This window comes from Chrysemys picta, chromosome 2 (assembly GCF_011386835.1).
Source record: "Chrysemys picta bellii isolate R12L10 chromosome 2, ASM1138683v2, whole genome shotgun sequence".
In the NCBI taxonomy this organism is placed as follows: Eukaryota; Metazoa; Chordata; order Testudines; family Emydidae; genus Chrysemys; species Chrysemys picta.
The window spans coordinates 208,721,928-208,742,490 of NC_088792.1; positions in this window are offsets into that span (position 1 = coordinate 208,721,928).

Sequence of the window (20,563 nt, forward strand, 5' to 3'; positions counted from 1 at the left end):
CTCCCCAAAAAGTCTCTCTTCCACAAAATATCCTAATGTAGCACAGACTCCTTAGAGATGAAAAATGTCAGTCCCCGAGTTAAATATTGTATAGATGTCAATATTAAAATAAATGCGATTGAGGGCTAAATAAAAAAGAACAAATGTCCAATTTGATCAAGCCTCCAAAATCTAAATTATCTGAATCTAAGGCAGAATCACAGGTTTTTGCTGAAACTGCAGTCTCAGTGGGGAGCATTAATAAAAGAGAAATATTAACTTACTAATGATAACTGCAAACTTACATTTTAGTATAATAAGGAAACTTGCTTTTACCTACCCCAGATTAATATTAATGAGTTGAATAGCAAGCGGTAATCTTTCAATTTTTTTCCATACTAGGTTAGTGATCAGAACATTCATGTACAAACCATTATTTATCTACTCCTTGTCCTATGTATGTATTTAAATTGGGCCAGTATCCGTGGTATTTATGCGCTGAACTACCAGACTTTTGATACTAGTATCATCTTAGTCAGACAATATTCTCTGCTCAACCCTCCAACAGGTTATGTACCAAGGTGATCTGCAAGTAGCTTTTCTTTTAACCCTTCTTCCCAGGGAGATCTATTTGAGAGAAGGAGGACTTGTACCTAATGAGGTAAGACTTGACATGTCAGATGATTCTTCTTTGAAGCAGGTAAAACATGAGCTCAGGTTGATCTCGAGTTCCACAGCCACAAACCCTTCAGGAAAGTCTCATCACCAGTTCTGATGAAGAGCTGAACCCTGCCTGTTGATCATGGTATTGCAGAGAGAGGCACTAGTGAGAAGGGAGAGAGGTCCTTTAGATAGTCTGGTCCTAACCCACGGAATCTTTTGAAAATGAGGACCAGGATTTTGAATGGAACCCAACACCCAGTAAGGAACCAGTGTAGGAACCCAGTGGAACATATCTATAATGTGATCACTTTACTTATTCCATTTAGGACGTGTGCTGCTCTATTATGGACCAGCTGTAGCTTCTGTGTAGCTTCCTTTGTCAGAGATAGGTAGATAGACTGTTACAATGCTATATCTGAAGTCACACATACATGGGCCACTGGGACCAAGTTTTCATTCATGAGAAGCAAATGCAGTTTCCATTTGGGAAAAAAGTGTTTTGATCACTCTTATCACCTGCATGTTCACCTGCAGACAGGGGCGGCTCTAGCTTTTTTGCTGTCCCAAGCACGGCAAGAAGGTCCCCGGTCCCGCGGATTTGGCGTACCCGCCGCCGAATTACCACCGAATCCGCGGGACCGGCGGACCTCCCACAGGCATGCCGCCGAAGGCTGCGTGACTGCCGCCCTCGCAGGGACCGGCAGGGTGCCCCCCACAACTTATCGCTCCAGGCACGCGCTTGGAGCGCTGGTGCCTGGAGCCGCCGCTGCCTGCAGAATGCTGTTGAGTCTGACTCCTGGCCTCTTTCCTGGTGATTAAGGGGCAGGTTTCCTCAACTGAGGCACAGTCATGGATTCTGGTAGGTCTCAGAAATGCTTCTGTCTTCTCACCAGCTTCACCTCTTGTCTGCCAAGGTTGAGTTTGAGCAAGTCGTTCATCCACATTCTTATTTTTTCCAAACATGGGGTAAACTAGCCAACTATATTGTCTGATTCAGGCAACAGTTATGGCTGTGCATTTTCAAAGGCATTTTAGGGGGGAAAGCACCCAACTGCCATTTACTGTCAATGGGATGTGAGCACCTAACTCCAACAGGCACCTTTAAAATCATAGCCTACACATAGACACATCATATGTGCCACTACCATATTGCTGGCATTTGAACCCATAGCATCTCATAATATTCTCTAGTGGCTTAATACAGATTTTGAGCATTTAAATTTCTTTTGTTTCTGTAGTTGTGTGGTCCCTGTCTACTTTTAGGAACTTAATGAAAATGGCATTGGTATGGTGAAATATAACAACATTATTTAGTTTGTTTCTTTTTCCTTCTCTTCTCCATCCCGCTTTATTCTGTACTAAAGTTACAGAGAACTCACTTTTAAAAGCAACTGTACAAAGTTAGGCATGATTTCAGTTATGTGAGCCTCAGGGGCTCAATGAAATAACATGAACAGATGTCTGAAATCTCGGAAGGCATGTGACAATAGAAGGACAGGGAATAATGTTACCAGATCTGACAAGATCCAGTCTGATCTGAAAGTTTCTAATATTCCTATTACCAAGAACATCATCTTTGTCTGTTCTAATCTGTGCTTTAGATTACAGTTCATAAGCAATGCACCATTAATGACCACTCAAGTAGACTAAATACCATAATCTAATGTCATTTTTCCATGTATTTATTTTTTTATTTCCAAAAGACCGGAATGACAAACAAACATATATAGTTAGATGCCAATCTTAAAAGCAAAGCATTCGTATATGTTAAATTTTAAGTAGGTAATCTTTCAATCAAATTACTTATACTTGCACAGGGAGAAGGTCATATTCTGATTTCAGATATAACAGTATAAATCAGAGTAAATCCAGCTTTACTCTGGATGAGATCAGGATCTGGTCCTGGCTAATAATGTACTCTCAATGCTATCTATGTTATCATTCAGGCAAAAAAAAAAAAAATTTTTTTTTAATTTGCCACTTTGCCTAGCCCAGCACATAAACCTCCATCAATTTAGATTGTGAAGCTCTGAGGATCAGGGTCTTTTTGTTCTGTTTGTCCAGCATCTGACACAATGGGGGTCCCTATCCATGACTGAGTCTCCTAGGGTATGTCTACACAGCAAAGAGAAACCCACGGTTGGCCCGTGCCAACTGACTTGGGCTCATGGGGTTGTTTCATTGCAATGTAGACTTCTGGGCTTGGGCTGATTCCCCAGCTCTAGATTCTGTGGGGTGGTAGGATTCCAGAGGTTGGGCTCCAGCTCAAGCCCAGAAGTCTACATAGCAATGAAACAGCCCCGCAGCCCAAGCCCCGTAAGCTCGAGTCACCTGGCACGGGCCAGCTGTGGGTTTTTCTTTGCTGTGTAGACATATCCCTAGGCACCACAGCAACATTAATAAATAACAATTAATAGCATTCAAGCTTCTTGTTGGCTTCCATTTTTCTTATTATCTTTGGGAGCTAAGATCCGGTTATTTAGGTGTTTAAATATGGATTTAGATGCCTGACATTAGGCTCTCAAGTCAGAAAATATTTCTATGTGAAAATCATACAGCAAGTCAGTGGCAGACTTTCTAGCAGAATCCAGGATTCATGACTTCCACTGGCCCCATTCCTAGGTATGCATAACATAACATGGATAAAGAACGTTGGGGCAGGTGTGGTAGTGAGAAAGGGTACGTTGTACTGCTTAGCCTGCAGTTGCAAAGTTAAAAAATAATATTTTGAAAATCTAGTGATATGCTTGTGTAATTAGAATGCTCAGCTGAGCACAACATTTTTGCTCACAAAAATCCCCCAATTCCAGTTGTACTATTAAAATAGCTTTAGTAAAAATACTCCTGTTTATATATTTTTGAACACTTGTACAACCTTCAACTGTATTTTTTTGAAAATTTAGCCCTGAGTGTGTATTTTCTTCTGCCATTTGGTACATTGCCATCATATTCCAAGTGACATGACACATGGTAGATTTATGCACCATGAAGCAGACACTGCAGGGGTTTTGTGTATTTGTGTTTTGTTTCCAGTTAAACAATACACAGGGGACTGTCACACTAACAAGGTATACAATGATTGACTTGTTCAGCCTCCTTGAGACTTTCTCTTCAATATAGTAGAAACCTCAATAAACAGGAAAATTATGTTTGAACAGATGTTTGCTTTGAATAGCTGTACTGTAGTTGTTTCATTTTCTGAAAAGTATATCAAGTTCATTCCTATTTAAAGATGGATTTGGTTCTGAGCAATTTCAGCCACAGATTAAGCCATCCTTACATATTTTGCATAGTTCATTGCACATTTTGCTATATGTGGGGTATCCTTTGTCCTTTTGATAAACATAGGATTTACAGTGAGGGGGGTTAGCACACTGCAACAGATTAGCTTTTTAGGAACATAGGACTTGTCAGAAGGCAAAAACACCAGTACCATCATAATGGATTGATCCAATGCCCCCTGAAGTCAATGGAAAACTCACATTGGTTTCAATGGGCATTAGATCAGACCCCTAGTCAATTTTGTAATGCTGTACATGGGGGGGAAATTTCCTTATAAATTCTGTGGCAATCAGTTTAGACCTTAATTGTGAGATCTGTTGTCCCTTATGTCATGTGACAATAGTAAAGAATCACTGTCTTCCAGCAATGAACAAGAACCTTTATTAGAATAAGGAAAATAGTTTTAATCGTTGAAGTCCCTCTCTCTCTGTCTCAGCTGCAGAGCTTCTACCTAGAATCTTCCCCAGACCTGCTGCCTTGCTTCCTGCTACAGATTCAGAGAAACACAGCCTGTAACATCTTTCCTCCCCTTATTTGTTGCGTGAACAATCTTCACCAAGAATTCATGTTTAAAACCAAATTATAGATCCAGACAAGTCACCATTTTCAGCACTAGTCCAAATCTGGTCCTCTTCTGGCCATGAGGAGGATTTTAACCTGTTGATTCATTTGCATTGTCAAATCCCAAAGGGGTAGACTCCTGCTCAGTAAGTGTAGGGATCTTCCCAACAGGATTTTCTCCCTTCACAAAGGCTGGGTGAGAGCTACTAGTGCCACACTACTATCCAGCTGAGTTCTGAAACAGCTGAAGATGCCACTTTTGTCATCTACATTGAGTGTTTTGATGAGCCGCAACCATGTAGGATCTCCTAGTGCAATTAGCTACATCTAGTGATAATAGTTGTGGCAGTCCAATATTTTTCCTCATTCCATTTTTTCATCTCTGGATCTCCTGAATTAAATTTGGTTAAACTACATTGCAATGGTTGAAGGAGAAAGCCTAATCCCTCTTAGATTTGGCATCTCTCAATCTCACATCCTTTAAACCGAATACTTAGGGAAAAGACTTACCTTTACATTCAACTGCATTTTCTGATCTGTCAACCCATAATCAGCTGAGTTGGGCTAACTCTGATGGCAGATGTGGCTACTGGTTTAAATAGCTCAGCAGAGCTAATATTTTTGTTGTTATAATCTGTAGTGCTTTCTCTACCAGATACTTGCCTTGAAGCCAATTCCTGCTTGAAGTCACTCTGTATCCCAAAATCTTGGAATTTATAGTTGGCAAACTGTGGCCTATGGAGAGGGACTTATTTCTTACATATTGCAAAAAGAAGAGATGTCTTAACTTTTCTATGGCCTGTTGGCTTGTGGGTCTAGTGAGAAGTCAAATTTCTGCAAATTCAGAAAAAAATAAATGGTTATTAGTAAGGCTACGTTTTAGTATTAGTCACGGGTATTTTTAGTAAAAGTCATGGACAGGTCACGGGCAGTAAACAAAAATTTACGGCCCATGAATTGTACTATATACCCCTGACTAAAACTTGGGCCGGGGGTGCCACGGATGCTCTGGGGGGGCAGTCTGGGGGTGCCACGGATGCTGGGGGTGTGGCCTGGGACCCTTGCTGGTGCGGGGGGGGGGGGGTGACGGTGCACAGCCCAGGACCCCTGCTGTTGCTGGGGGGGAGGTTGGTGGGGCTGGGAGGCTCCCTACCCGGCTCTGCATGTCCCTGCAGCTCCTAGGGGGAAGAAAGACCTAGGGGGCTCCCTGCACTGCCCTCGCCACGAGCTCTGGCTCTGCAGTTCCCATTGACTGGGAACTGCCACAGGGGCAGCACCTGCAAGCATAGGCAGTGCGCGGAGCCACTGGGCCCCTCTACCTAGGAGCTGTAGGGATATGGCAGCTGCTTCCGGTGAGCCCATCCCCCCAGGTAAGCACCGCCCTGCACCCCAACCCCCTGCCCCAAGCCCTGAGCCCTCTCCCACATGCAAACTGCCCCAGCCGCATCTCCAGGCAGCCCTAGTTACTAGATATGTAGGTCCCTTTTCTTCACCCAAGCCTACTGCTATCCTTTTCCAGGGTGTATTGGGTAATCCGGTTTTTTCTTTCCAGATTCTTCCCAATCAAAAATATTAGTTTAGAGTGAAGGGAGTTAAAATTTCTTACCATCAGATTGTCCATTTGAAGATATTGACAGGTTGGACATTAGGAAAAACTTCCTGTCAGGGTAGTTAAGCACTGGAACAAACTGCCTAGGGAGTTTGTAGCATCTCCATCATTGGAGGCTTTTAAGAACAAGTTAGACAAACACCTGTCAGGAATGGTCTAGTTATTACATAGTCCTGCCCTGAGTGCAGGGGACTGGACTAGATGATCTCTCATGGTTCCTTCCAGTCCTACACTTCTATGATTCTATTCTATGACTCTATATTGAATACTTGTATAGTCTACAAGGCTCCATTGACTATACCAATCAAAGTTGCATAACAGCTGTGGAATGTATTGTTCTTCCTGCCACCAAAATCTATGCAGCCAAAGAGCAACACAACTCCAAGAATGTATAGAATTACAGCATGGAGTGGTACATGGAGCCAGACACGTTAGTCCTCTCAGTATAGATTTGATTCAACCTATTGAATGCCATTGTCATGATTTTCCTAAAACGTCAATGTTGGTTGTGCATGATTTAAGGAGTCGTTGTCATCTAACTGGATCCTTACGTCTAATGGAATCCTGCACTAATGGAAAGGACAATGCAAGCACTGAATGATCAGCAATCTAGGGAGACAGGGAGCAAGATCCTCAGCCGGCGTAAATCAATGTACCTCCATTTTAGTCAACAGAGCTACACTGACTTACACTAGCTAAAGTTCTGACAATGTAGGTCTCTAGGCAGAATAGCCTATGTAGGCGAACTAAGATGGTGGATGACATACTCATCCCACTCTGTATGTGTAGAATGAAGCCCAAAAGTCTGCTTTTCACCTGTTAAAGTTCTCTTGCACAGAAGAAAACATTAGATTCCTGGGCGAAGTGTTTGTTATGTTCTGCCACTGTGTAGCCATCTATCGGTTGTTGTACATTTTAATTTACATAAGCATGCAGTAGTAATAAAACAGTTCTAACATTCATGATATGCATTGTTCATTGAAATTCTGTGACAGCAGATGCTGAACAATAGTGTAGATAAATGGCAAATATCATAAAAATCATAGGCCAAATCCTGCTGCAATTAGAAAGGTGTAGATCCAGATTATCCCCATGAATCGGAAAAAAAGAGGACTCGATTCTCCACTGCTTTGCACCTCTTGCCCCTGCTCCCATGTAAAATGGGTGGATGAAGGGGAAAGTCAGCAGGGCAGAAGTGGAGGGGCGACATGCATCATTCCCCCATTGAATCTGTAGAGCTCAAGCTGACTTATTTTTTCCACACCCTTTTCCCCTGCTGTGGAGATTCAACTGAAAGTAGCCTCCCCAGAGCAGCACAGTTAAGTTTGCACTCGCAATGTGAGCTTTGTCATATTGCAGTATGCAATATTTGTTCTCCTTATTGTTCTGTTTAAATATTTAGCTTACTATAATGCTGTTCATATTCTATATTCCTAAAAACATACAGTATGTGCATTGAGGATGCAAGGATCAATACCCCACTGCCTATTTGAGTCAGGTGACACCTCCTTTTTGCAAATATTCTTTTTAACACTAAACCAATGAGTAAGTCTCCTCTCCTTTAGCATAGCTGACTTGACTGGTCTGTGTCCCTACAATCATTTCTTCTAGTGGAACTCTAGAATGGAAATCATTTCTTCTAGCAGTGGCGACAGTTGTCTTTCACAGTTGCCAGGGATGGCCGTGCTCTCTTTCCCTCCCACCTCCACCAGTCGTCTTTGATACTTTTTTCCCCAAGTTGTTGTGTTTTAATACTTCCATATCTTTCATAGTAGCCACCCAGGAGAATTGTTAGCAGTCAAACTTCTCTTCCACATTCAAGCTGCCCTTTCAGTGCTCCCACTCCATAAAAGAGGCTGTAATACTTGGTGACACTCTGCACCAGCAGTTCTGTTTCCTGAGGCACAAAATTAGGTTTCTTTCCTCATGCAGTGGAGCATGTATTTGTGATCCTAGATTCACCTCAGAGGCCATAGACAAACCAGCAGCAGCAGCTGTAGTAGTTGCAGTAATTCCACCAGCAGCAAAGTCTAAAATAAGAGGAAACTAGATTGTCACCTGCAATGGCAGCCACCAGAATTAATTAGGAATGGAGATGGGGTTCCACTGGGTCTCTTCATTACCATAACAGCACAATGAGAGGATGCTTTAGATTCAGCAAGGTGTCTGTAATGTTTATGGATCCAAAATAGGACTCTTTACCCCAATGCTGTGAAACTTTTCTGAAACAGCTGGTTTGTCTCAGAGTTCTTATCCAGATCTGGATCCATACTTTGCAGCTTAGATCCATCTCCAATATTTAGGAAATTGCAAGAGGTCCAAGCGTAAATATTACTCTGCCCTGGATACAGTATTAAGAAGAAAAAATTGGGCCCAGTTGCCAAGGGAGTGTAAAATGCTACCATTCTGACTGCTCCACTGATCACTCACTTTTTGCCCAGGATTAAGGCACCAATTCAACTAGATACTTGAGCAGGTGCCTAACTTTAAACACTTGAAGAGCCCCATTGAAGTCACTATTCACAAGACTAAAACTGGAAAAATGCTTGAGTACCTGGATAAATCAGGGCCTATATGACTACCCAAGATGCAAAGCAGGGTAGAACCAGACCCTTGGTATTTCCCAGGACCATTATTTGAATTCATTGGTAACAGTCATACAAACTTTCCCCAATTTTAAAGATGAACTGAAAACCTCTTCCCTGCCAAGAACACAATACTGGCCCCTGAGGTTTCTCTGCTGCTTCTCTACTTGAAGCAGAGCAGGAGCTACTTTCCTTAGTGATGACAACAACTGTAGCAGGGGAATCAAAGAAACCTGGAGGCCTGTACTCAGGTTTTGCAAGTACTTGAAGTATTTACTCTCATCAAAACTCAGAAATAAGCCAACTGAGCCTTGGGTCCAACATATCATAAGAAATTCATAGAAGAACAGAGTAGGCATATTGGTTTATAGCCAGGACCAAATCTCAAAATTTTGATTTCACCCGTTTGTTATTTTTTTCTCTACTTACTGATATTGCTAAGTGCGGCAAATTGCCGGCACTATTATATGGGTCCTGCGCTTTCTCCTCTTGTGGGGAGGTTTCAGGGCGCCGTTTCTCGCCCCTGATCTGGGGTATCAACTGTCCCACTAGTGTCCCAGAGAAGGGGAATGGAGAGGGAGGGACCCGGGCCAGCCCTCTACTCCGGGTCCCAGCCCAGGGACCCTAGGGATAGCGGCAGACCACTTGAACTAGCGATTCTTTCCCCTGAGTCACTTCCCTCTCCGGCCCTCTAGTTTGTGGGGGCTTCCTGCCCTCTCTCCGCTTGGGCCAAGTTTCTCCCAACCCCTTGTCTCTGTGGAGTCACTCTGCTCTGCACAACCCGGGTTTTCCTTTACCTAGGGTCTTGGTCTTCTGGCCCACCACAGCACTTCTCCAAACTGCTCTCTGCTCCAACACCAAACCACTCTGCTCCAACTCTTTTCCTCTCTGTCTGATTGAAGCAGGGGGGGTTTTATCAGGTGACTGGCTTCAGGTGCTCTAATTAATCTATAGCAACCTCTCTTCCCTCTACAGAAAATAAAGCTGTCATCATCCTGGGGCTTACATATCTCCCCTCTATCATTCTCCTGCTGCTCTCTGGCCATGCTGTATCAGGCTCCAGTCAAGGAAGGGGATTTTTATTTTAATTACAGTTGGTTTGGCCAGAGGTGTTCAGTATGAATTACCTTTCAGTTCTGGACAAATTGTTCCTTATGTCACTTTCCATTCTGAACATCATGGGAGGTTTGTTTTCTACCTAGGATGCAAGTTAAAAAAGGAAAACTACAGTTACTAATGTAAATCACCTTTTAATGAACATAAGCACAAAAATCACATCCCTGTTTTAAACAGCAGCACTGCAAGTGCTCGGTAATTTCAGAGCAAAGAATTTAATAGAGTCTAGTTAAAGGAGAAAAGACTCCCAAAATACAGTGCAAAGATATGGGGGTTTAAAGAAAACTCTTGCAAGTACACAAATATAAATAAAAAATATTAGACTTTAAAGGACACAGTGTAAAGACAGCCTCCAAAACAACACTACATGACCACATTTCACTAACCAGGTACACATACGTAATGTGGCATTTCTTGAGATTCTTTGTGGGGGAGGGGAAATGGCCTTAAGACCCCCAATTCAGGAACGTATCCCTGTGACCGGGGTCCCAGTGGGGGCCAGCTGAGGTCACTCAATTAGGGTGAACTGCAAAAAATGGAGCAGATAATCCTCAAAACTGGTGAATAGTTCAATACTTAGATTTACCAAGACAGCACAAAACAGCTTCTTTATTACCTCACTGGTTGCCCAGAAGCCAACAATACAGTTCCCTGGAAGTAACCCAGCCTCAGGCCTCCATCCAGGTACCCAAGTCAAATATGATGAAGATTTCTGAAAATCTTATTTCATCATATAAAAGAAAAGGTTCTACCAATCCCAAAGGATCAGACACATTACCTCCCAGATTATTGAATATTCCAAATCTTACCCAAATACACGTTTACAGCCAATTCTTATTAACTAAACTAAAATTTATTTAAAAAGAAGAGAGAGTATGGTTAAAATATCTATATGCATACAGACACGAGTTCAATTATTGAGGTTCAGACACATAGCAGAGCTGGTGAGCTTTGTAGTTGCAAAGAGTTCTTTTAGAATTCAGTTAATAGGTTATAGTCCAATGTCACCTTCAGGGAGTACCAGCATAACTGGGATCTCAGTGTGGCGACTCAAACTTCCGCTGATGAAGCTTAAGCAGATCTGAGATAAACAGGATCAGGACCCAAGGCTCTTTTATACAGTATTCTAGCATTCACTTGACCATACAGTCCTGGATAAACAATAGGCTTTTGATGTAACCTTCTGTTTTCTAAACACCAGCAGTAATTAGTTACACAAATTAACATAGACTGCTTAATAGATAAATTGCCCTATCACAAACTTCAAAGAGACACATAGACAATGACATTATTTCACCCAAGATTTATCAAAATGTTAATATTCCCTTCTGATCTTTGAATTAGTAGCAGGAGTGACAGACAGGAACTGTCTGTTTACCTGGGTAGCATCTAAGATACACACAATTAGTATCACTTCTAACTTCTAATAATATAGGTTTGCATTTCAAAGTTCTAGCCTACCTATCCATAGAATGGCCCTAATTACCATTTCTAACATGTCTTGAAAGATCGGCTTTGGGTTATTCAGCCTGCAAGCTGTTTAACCCTTTCTGGCCATGAGTTATATTTTGTATAACATTTGTTGCAATTATATAGTAGTGGTAGCAACAATGGTTTGCATAATTATGTTTTAATTAGACAACGTCACAATCCTTATTCAGGATGGGTGCATAGGCATGTGCTTGCATCCCATTGAAGTCAGTGGGACTAAAGCACATTCTTGAAGTTAAACACATGCCTAAGTGCTTTTCCTGAATAAGGTGTGGACTTCATGATTTGCTTACCTGAATTGAGACCTAAATGAGTACAGTCTCAGTGCACTATTGGTGCATGATCAACGATAGTATAGGCCTTATTGTGTAAGGAGCAGTGAATCAAGAAACTGTATCTAGAGAATCCCTGATCAGCAACCACACTGCACCTAACAGTTCTGGCTGCAGAAACACTTGGCAGGTATGAGCCTCAGGGGCCCACACATCACAGGAGGTGCTGCCCACACAGGGTCTGACAGACAGGACAGTCCTGATGAGTCTGACATACTATTTAAGCCTGAAGAGGCTACAGAGAGTTTGTCTGTACAACTAGTTGGAACTTCAGGTAACTGCTGCTACAGACCCTGCTTCCTCATTCTACTCTTAATCCCTAATTCCTGACCTCGGCTTTACCTCTTGGCTCCGATACCTGGTTTCAGACTTGGCTTTGTCTCCTGCTTCTGACTTCTGCTTCCTCACCTTGGCCTACCTCCTGGCACCAACTCCCAGGTTGTGACTCAGCCTAGACTTCTGACTCTGGCCCCTGGTTCCTGACCCCAGATCAAACCACAACTCTGATTCCTGATATCTGACTCTGGCTTTAACTACTAGACTGGCCACCCATGACCTGGCCCTGACATATTGCGACATCAGTTTTTAAATAAAACTCCCTAATGATTTCAGTGATCATGTCAATGGTGATGAGCACCATAGAAATGCTAATTAATTAATTAACATATTCAGGAGAGATAAAGAAGCTCCTACGTTGATCTTGGGATAAAGCTTTCATCTTTACGTTATGTTCTGAGATGGTTAAAAAAAAATTCAGCCAAAGCTTTCACTAACACTCCTTAAACAAAATTGGAAGATTTCCAGTCCCCATAGCTATTAACTTGAATTTCTACTTAATTAAATATCCCGATCATATTTAATTCTAAATGGTTAAATCAATACATAAAGTCCTTCAGGGAGGTAGGACAGGAAGAAACGGGCTTAATCTGCAGCAAGAGAGATTGAGGATCGTTATCAGGAAAAACTTTTGACTAAAAGGGTAGTTAAGCTCAGGAATAGGCTTCCAAAGGAGACTGTGGAATCCCCATCATTAGAGGTTTTTGAGAACAAGATGAATACCTGTCAGGGATGATGTAGGTTTTCTTGGTCCTGCCACTGCTCAGGGGGCTGGAATTGATGGTTTCCTTGAGGTCCCTTCCTGCCCTATATGTTTGTGATTGTATAATAAGTCACTCAAAGAAAGGACATTCAGAAGAACATTTGTGGGCATGATGTTGAAGTATAACCTATATCAGGGGTCAGCAAGTGTTGAGCCAAGTCTTCATTTATTCACTCTAATTTAAGGTTCGTGTGCCAGTCATACATTTTAACATTTTTAGAAGGTCTTTTTCTATAATATATAATTAAACTATTGTATGTAAAGTAAATAAGGTTTAAAAAATGTTTAAGAAGCTTCATTTAATATTAAATTAAAATGCAGATCTTATCAGTTTAGTGTGATCCTTGCTCTTGCTTTTCCTTGCTGAGTTTTCCAATGTCTGGCACGTATTTGGATACTTTAAGCTGCACACCGGCTTCTGAGCAATCAGTTGTTAACCAGCTCCGAGGGGCAGAGGACAGATTTCATGTGTGAAAATACCTGTTCACACAGGTATGTGGATCCAAATGCTGAAAGCATTGCAAACGCAATTTTCTTTAAACAGTTAAATTTCACTGGCAGGGACATCCAGCAGGTCAGAACAGAGGCCCCATGATCTCTCTCGGTAGGTTTAAGTGCACTTTGCAGATCTCCAAACTTTGATGCCCACAATTCTGAGCTTTTTAACTAAATGAGCTGCATTTCGAAATCTTCAACACCCATCCACTGAAATACAGACAAATCCAAGTTGCTTTCATTGAAGTTTTCAGGTTTAATTAGAAAAGAAAGCATTGGGCCAAATCACTGGAAATCTTGAAATCTGTCAGAAAATTCTGATTCCAGTTCTTGCATGTACATTCTGATATCATCGACACTAACAGTGCAACGTGTCGATAGCTCTTTTATGTGTTGGAAGTAGCAGAAAGTCAAAGTTCAAATATCCCGAGAAAAAACTGCTAATTTTACAACAAATGCCTTCTAGGTTTCATAAGGATTCAGAACCATTTGCCCTGCACCCTGGAGATGGAGGTTGAGTTCGTTTAGGTGAGTGGTGACATCAGTTAGAAACATGAGCTTACACAGCCATTTGTCATCATCCAGTTCGGGGTAGTTTTGTCCTTTTTCCGACAAAAAGACCTTGATTGCATCAAAACAGTTTACAAAGCGCACCAAAACCTTGCCACGACTTAGCCACTGAATGTTGCTGTGAAGTGGAATGTCATTATAATGCCATCTCTTCTAGCAGTGCTTGAAACTGTCTGAGAGTCAAAGCAGATCGAGCAACAAGGACATTCACAATTTGCACCACTGTATTCATCACATTATTAAGCTCTGAATTAGAAATTTTAGCACACAGATTTTCTTGATGGATGATACAGTGAAATTTGACTGTCAGGTGGCCAATTTGATCTTCAAGTAACTTTACAAATCCCTTCTGTTTTGTGACCATGGCAGGAGCACCATCTGTTGTCACACAAAATATTTTTCTGATGTCAACTCCTTGTTCTTCAAAATGGTTTACAAAATTTCCGCTATATCTTCCCCCTTTGTTGTGCCATGCAGGGGTTTTAGGCAACAACGTTCCTCTTGGATTTCATCGGAAGCACAATATCTTGCAACAACTGTCAAACATGGAATGTCATTTATATCCACACTCTCATCAACTGCAATGCTAAACACTGCTGTGTCTTTTAATGCAGTCGTCTGCTTTTCGTTAATGTTTTCTGCCATTTCGCTTACGCGTCTCTCAACTGTTCTGGCAGAGAAAGGCAGTTCTTTTATTGTAGATACGCATCTTTATTTGGCAAATCATTGAACAAAACCTCCGAACTGCTGAGAAAAACTTTTTTTATACATTTCCCATCTGTAAACGGCTTTCCGTTTTTTGCAATGCATTATGCAATCTTGTAACTTCCTTCTATGGCTTGATTTTTACTTACACTTAAGCATTTAAAAACACTGCTTTGCTTCTCATATCCTGCTACTGCCTTTTTGATCGATTCAGTCTTGTCTGCTTCATCAAGAAAGGTTTTCTCGTGCTTCGTTTGAAAATGGCGTCGAACACTTGATGTGTGACAAATAACACTTTCACAACAGAAAGCACAAACAGCACGGTCCTTCTTTTGAATAAATCCAGATGTGTCTGTCCAAGAAGGCTGACATGAATGGACATCTAACTTTGCTTTCTTAGGAGCTCACATTTTGTCAAGTGTACCCCTCAACTTACAGTGGAAAAAAATCGCAACAGACGGCATGCACGTCAAATGCAGTGTGCTGTTCCACGGGTCGTGACAGTGATGTAAGCAGCAAATCAGGACATAAAAATATCCCAGTATAGTGGCGCTGGAACAATTTTTAAGGTGGGGGTGCTGAGCTGCGCCCCCTCTTGTCCCTGCCTGCACCCCTCACTGCCCCAGGCTGGGGCCAGTGGGCCACAGCGGGGAGCGGCTGCAGAACCCCGGGCCGAGGCCAGGAGCAGAGCCCTGGGTTGGCGGCTGGGACCCCAGGATGGCAGCAGAGCCCCCCAGACCGGTGGCCGGGACCTGGGGCCAGCAGCGGACTGAGCAGGACTGGCGGACAAGACCCGGGCAGTGTGAGTGCCACTCAAAATCATCTTGTGTGCCGCCTTTGGCATGCGTGCCATAGGTTGCAGACCCCTGACCTATATTCTAGGCTACAATAATTACTGAAGTCTAACATTACAGGTAAAGTGATCGGAGCATTTACACTACTCTAAATAGGCTTTGACAAGAGGGCTGAAGGATTTGTCTGGTGAGAAACTGTAACATGGACTTTAAAGTGGTATTGGTCACATGACTGATGCTCAAATGATGCATGTAGAGTAATGATTCTTTAGTCAATTTTTAGTTTGTATGTCCTATGTTTTTGTGTTTAATTGTCAAGCATGCCCAGAGCTCTGGTTGGGCATCTTTTGGTGAGAAGTTTATATAAGACCAAAATCATTTTTCAGTGTTCCCATTACCCTGGGGTCTGAGGGCCTTATGCTCTTTGAATCATTTATACTTGCAACGCCCCTGTGAGATACTATTATTGCCTTTTTATAGCTGAGAAACTGAAGCACAGAGAGGCCAACTGAGTTGCCCATAGTCATACAGAAAGTTTGGGGTAAATCAAGGACTTGAACTGAGAACTTCTATGTTCTAGGTGAGTCACCTAACCACTAGACAATCTTTCCTCTCCAGCCTTTGAAAAAATAATAATAGGTATAGTCTGGGTGAGACTGAGTTTCCCTCCTAGCCTCCTATGAATCTAGAATAAATTTAACAATGTGTCACAAAGGGGAAAACTTGTTTACCTTTCCATAGATAAGGCTTTCACGATGGGTTCATCTTCTTGGACACAAACAAACAAGGATTTCTGAAGAAGTGAGGTTGCATCTGAAGAAGTGAGGTTCTTACCCACGAAAGCTTATGCTCCAATACTTCTGTTAGTCTTAAAGGTGCCACAGGACCCTCTGTTGCTTTTTAAGGATTTCTGATGTGCTTTTCCCAGTTTTACTAGATAAATGAATTTGTGATGGGTGGATAGCAGACAGTCCAAATCCACAAATCTATTTGTTTTTCGCCTCTAGGATAGACTACTGTAAAGTGCTCTGCTTGGATCACTTCCCCTGAAGAGCCCTTGAAAGCTTCCACTAGTGCAGAATGCAGCTGTTCACCTTCTAAGGTGTGTTCACTGTGAGAAGCCAGTAACACTTGTACTTGTTTTCTCTTCACTTCCAATTGTAGGGCCTCACTCTCCTCTTATTTACAAAGATGCAAAGCAGGAGTAATTCCACTGCAGGAAGTGGAGTTAGACCATAGGTGTAGTTTGACTGCAATATGGGGGGCATGCATGCACTCGCACACGTCGAAGCCAGTTCCCCGGCTCTCTCCCCAAGCCTGGAGTGGTACCTGGCCTGCCAGTGCTGGGGGGGGGTCAGCTTAATGGGGGAGCCCCAGCTGCTGCTGTAGCCGCCCGCGATGTGGCTGCTCTGGTGCCTCCCTGTGCTGCTGTGGCCGCCTTCCTGCTGGGGCTGTGTTGCTGCTGCTGAGAGGACACCACACATGCCGGGCACCCACACCCCCATCTCCATATCCCCTTCTCTTCCCCCTGTCCTATCCCCGCCTTTCCCCACCCCCTTGTCCTGCCCGGCTGCCCCCCGTGGGCACTCACTGTTGTACAGGAAACAGGTGGGCACTAGGACCCAGGAGGTGGCGTCCAGCTGCGGAGGTAGCAACCTAGAGCTCCTGCCCCGGCCCAGCTGCAGGGCTTGCTCTGGCCTGCTGCAGGGGAGGCAACGTGTGGGAAGGACAGAGCCCCCTCCCCCACCCACAAGCAGAGCAGAGCAATCCCTGCAGTTTGGCGTCCGCAGAAATCGGGGGGGGGGGGGGCGGGAATAGCATGTGATCCTGCGTGCCCCCACCCCCGCCTCACCTTCGTTTGGGGGAGGAAGGCAGGAGTTGGATTAGATTGATGTAAAACCCGTGTGAGTTTACACTCAGGCCCACTGTATCTGTGTGGCCCATTCTTTCATAGTCACCATCAAAAACGCCATGCAACTGCAGCTAAAATCTAAGTGACACAAGGGACGCAAGACTGGAAATCTGGCTGGAAAGCTTGCAAAAATCAGGAGCCAAGATGTGATTTTGTGGGATTAGATCGTTGAGTGCCCATCTTGACACACCTTTAAGGGGCCAGATTTAAAAAAAAAAAAAAAAAAAGTGCTGAGCACTTATACTTTGAATATCAGGCCCTTTTAAAGAGTCTTCTGTTGGGAATCCAAGAACTGAGGCTCCTAAAATCACTAGATGTTTCTGAAAAATCTTGGCCAGGATTTCTCATGCTATAACTGTTTCTGCTCTGAAACCCTTGGACTGTGTGTATTGTGAACCGTGCCTAACGTTGTGGGCTACCAAAGGACAACTAAAAAGTAACAATAGAAATAATTGTGTGAATGCTGCTAAGGCAGCCCTTCTCCTGATCTTTCAGGAAGTCCTTCTCGCTGAATGCCGGAAGTGAAAAAATGAAACATAAATTGAACTTTTTTCAAATCTAATAAAAGGTATAGATTAGGTTTTGGAGGAAAATTCTGGTCAATTCACCTATTCCTTAACATCCCCAGGAGGTTTGTTCAAAAAGGTAGAATAAGCTTCTGAATATCATATGGAAAGGGTGAAAGAAACTTTCACTCATTAGAAACTACCGTAGTAAATCTCTAATAGAGGAGTATACCTCTACTATACCTCATGGTTTCTCTCCTAGAAATTGCATCCGGTAGAAAGTAAATGGAAAATGTCAGTAATCTATCACTATATATTGTGAAGAACGCTTTTTACTTAATATCTTTTATTACAGAATTGCATATATAAAAAGAACTCTATGGTTTAGCCGTAAAATCTAAATAAGGATGATGATTCATCTCCAAACCAAATGCTTGGCTCTAAAAAATACACTTTTGCATGAGTTGCAAACTGATCAGCTGTGCTAGCCAGCGCATGGCTTAGTGAGCCATGGCTCTGCCACCCCTTCTCTGCCCTTCCTGCCCCCTTTGTGGCATGGCACAACCCAGGGGAATAGGAATAGAGCAGCTCCTGTGCTCATCTGAAAGCAAGTGCTACAGTTTTGCCTGGCTTTTTTGCAGGCCCCACAAAAGGGCAGAGGTTCATTATACCCCTTCCTCCCTGAGTAAGGGTCAGGTAGACTCCAGCCTACAGTAAGAGATTGCCCCTGAGCCAAAGAGCTTAGAATGAATGAGCCTGTTCGTCATGATAGTACCCCTGAACCCAATGCAACTGCTCGCCTACTAATAAAGTGATAAAGCACAAAGGTGACAGAATCTGGCTGTGTGTGGCAGACATGCAACCAACAATGTTTAGACGTTGTCATAATAATTTGTATTGAAGCAGCACTTGGAAAAATCTAATCAAAGACCAAGGCACTAGATACACATGTAATGAAAAGTTGGTCCCCACACCAAGGAGTTTACAATCTAAATGTGATGAAAACGAACAAGTGGATCCAACAAATCGACAGGGGGAGCACAAGGTGACAGTGAAACAATTATGATGAGTGTAATAAGCAGCCACTACAAATTCTACAAATCAAAATATATTTACTTGGTATGTTTCAGAGCAAATCATGATGCACTCATCCATTCACAGCACAAAATCTTGAGCCGGTAAATCAGGCTATTGTATCCAGACATGGATAATTGCCCTATTGTCTTGGCACCTGAGCAGTACATAATAGCTATTGGTTGTTTCATTTATTTATTGTATATATTTAGCTATTGATTGCATTAACAGTTGAAAATATTTTAAAATAAGACAATCTTAGTGTACTAAATGAAACCCCTCACTACTCCCAGACCTCAGTATTTCAAATTATTTATAATCAGTCAAAGGTGTGAATGAAGAAATAAGTCTTATGTTATGTCCAGAAGCTCCCCAAATCCAGGCTCTGCTAAACTGCCAGCGTAAGTTATGAGTAGGGCTGGACCTCTGGTTGAGAATTTTTTGACTAAATGTTTGGGCTGGGTGAGCTGGCATGAGCGGGAGGGGAATGCTAATTTGTTGAAACTTTTCATGGGAACATACCAATTTCAATTAAACTTTCATTGGGAAGGTTTATTAGGCCCAGAATGGAATTTCTGGCCTAAACAATGGAAACAGACCCACCTACAATACCCTGATGATTGGGGCTTTCTGGCCCAATTAATATTTAATTGTTTATACAAAGTGGACCACCTCTAACAGGAGAGATTGAGAGAGACCCCCCTTCCCCCAAATAGACAGGCAGTTAGGGCACTCACCTGGGACTCAGGTGCTCCAACTCAGGCAGAGCAAGAATTTGATCTGGAGTCTCCCACTCCAGAGGTGAATGACCTAACCACCAGACTCCTAGCAGCCTTTTGGTGTTTTTTATTCTTTAAAAAAAGAAAGAAAAGGGTCATAAATTTACAATTTCATCCTGCTATTGAACAGGATTTTTTTTTACTCTCGAAAATTTTTGTAAGACTGGAAAACTTTCTGCCACTTCTCCTGGTGAGTTAAGCCCAGCACAAGAGAGACCATATGGAGTACAGATACTAAAGAGGACCTATAGCATGAAAAGCTATTTAGCGCCTTGTGGAATAGCAGTATAGACATTTGGGTTTGGGGGAGTTCGGAGGGAAGCCTTGGCTCTGAAATCTGGTGAGGGGGAGGGTCTCAGCCCAGGCTCCAGCCCTAGAGGGAAAATCTACACTGCTATTTCTAGCCCCGAATTACAAGCTCCACAAGCCCAAGTCAGTTGACCAGGGCTACAAGATTTGCTGCCATAGGCGGGTGTGGGGGGAGTTTCAGTGTAGATGTACCGGCCACTTTACACAACACTGGCAGTGTGAAGGGGCCTTGACGTGAGTGTAAATGTAATTTGTGTCCCCTTGCTAAATTTATCCATTATGTATTAACTTTATAGAGTGTTTTGGACTCCTTTGCATTTGCTTTACTAATAAAAATAAAAACCAGTTCAGAAACAAATGAAGGCAGAAGAAAAAAATCTATTTGTTTTTTAACATTATCCTTGTTATAATAGCATTTGTAAGAATTATATTAAGGGTTTCTGTTAAGAGACATACATATTAATACATGGTATCTACTGACTCAAACTCTTCCTTTTGATTTCTTAGCCACACACTAACGACTTAAGTGGGTACATCATTCAGTGGCCTCATTATTTTTGAGTGTAAGGTGCTTATAGATATAAACAAGTATATTGTAGCCATTGCATTAAGAAGATTGCATTCTGAGAAGGACATTAACGTGAGCCCATAGAAAAACATCGTAATATATTATGTATGACCATTTTGAATTTTGGAAGGAAA